Source organism: Schistocerca piceifrons, unplaced genomic scaffold (genome assembly GCF_021461385.2).
Source record: "Schistocerca piceifrons isolate TAMUIC-IGC-003096 unplaced genomic scaffold, iqSchPice1.1 HiC_scaffold_1198, whole genome shotgun sequence".
In the NCBI taxonomy this organism is placed as follows: domain Eukaryota; kingdom Metazoa; phylum Arthropoda; class Insecta; order Orthoptera; family Acrididae; genus Schistocerca; species Schistocerca piceifrons.
In genome coordinates this window covers 47,501-48,868 of record NW_025727013.1, presented here as the reverse complement: position 1 = coordinate 48,868, position 1,368 = coordinate 47,501, and the positions used below count along the sequence as shown (strand labels likewise).

General features: G+C 60.4%; 1 non-coding gene and 1 pseudogene across 1 annotated transcript; both read left to right on the top strand.

The window, feature by feature from the left end:
* The first annotated feature begins 724 nt into the window (after nt 1-724).
* LOC124729280 lies at nt 725-879 on the top strand. Its single transcript, XR_007007583.1, has one exon. It is a non-coding gene; the product is annotated as a 5.8S ribosomal RNA (ribosomal RNA).
* Nucleotides 880-1,067: 188 nt separating this feature from the next.
* Nucleotides 1,068-1,368, top strand: part of LOC124729274 — a 4,222-nt pseudogene continuing 3,921 nt past the window's right edge.

Sequence of the window (1,368 nt, the reverse complement as noted above, 5' to 3'; positions counted from 1 at the left end):
CTGTGATGCCCTTAGATGTTCTGGGCCGCACGCGCGCTACACTGAAGGAATCAGCGTGTCTTCCTAGGCCGAAAGGTCGGGGGTAACCCGCTGAACCTCCTTCGTGCTAGGGATTGGGGCTTGCAATTGTTCCCCATGAACGAGGAATTCCCAGTAAGCGCGAGTCATAAGCTCGCGTTGATTACGTCCCTGCCCTTTGTACACACCGCCCGTCGCTACTACCGATTGAATGATTTAGTGAGGTCTTCGGACTGGTACGCGGCATTGACTCTGTCGTTGCCGATGCTACCGGAAAGATGACCAAACTTGATCATTTAGAGGAAGTAAAAGTCGTAACAAGGTTTCCGTAGGTGAACCTGCGGAAGGATCATTACCGACTAGACTGCATGTCTTTCGATGTGCGTGTCGTGTCGCGCAACACGCTACCTGTACGGCTCGCCGTAGCCGTGCGCCGCGTGCGGAACCACGCGTGCCTCTCAAAACTAGCGGCAATGTTGTGTGGTACGAGCGCTGAAGCGCTGGAGCGGCTGGCCTGCGGCACCTGGCGCCTGGCGCCGGTTTTGAATGACTTTCGCCCGAGTGCCTGTCCGCTCCGGTGTGGAGCCGTACGACGCCCGTCGGCCGTGAGGCCGTTGGACACAGAACGCTGGAACAGGGGCCGCCACACGCCTCACTCCCGCCTATGCGACCGTCTCGAAAGAGACGGCGGAAACTGAGAAAAGATCACCCAGGACGGTGGATCACTCGGCTCGTGGGTCGATGAAGAACGCAGCAAATTGCGCGTCGACATGTGAACTGCAGGACACATGAACATCGACGTTTCGAACGCACATTGCGGTCCATGGATTCCGTTCCCGGGCCACGTCTGGCTGAGGGTCGGCTACGTATACTGAAGCGCGCGGCGTTTGCCCCGCTTCGCAGACCTGGGAGTGTCGCGGCCGCCTGTGGGGCCGGCCGCGTCTCCTCAAACGTGCGATGCGCGCCCGTCGCCTGGCGGTTCGCATACCGGTACTTTCTCGGTAGCGTGCACAGCCGGCTGGCGGTGTGGCGTGCGACACCTCGTACAACGACCTCAGAGCAGGCGAGACTACCCGCTGAATTTAAGCATATTACTAAGCGGAGGAAAAGAAACTAACAAGGATTCCCCCAGTAGCGGCGAGCGAACAGGGAAGAGTCCAGCACCGAACCCCGCAGGCTGCCGCCTGTCGTGGCATGTGGTGTTTGGGAGGGTCCACTACCCCGACGCCTCGCGCCGAGCCCAAGTCCAACTTGAATGAGGCCACGGCCCGTAGAGGGTGCCAGGCCCGTAGCGGCCGGTGCGAGCGTCGGCGGGACCTCTCCTTCGAGTCGGGTTGCTTGAGAGTGCAG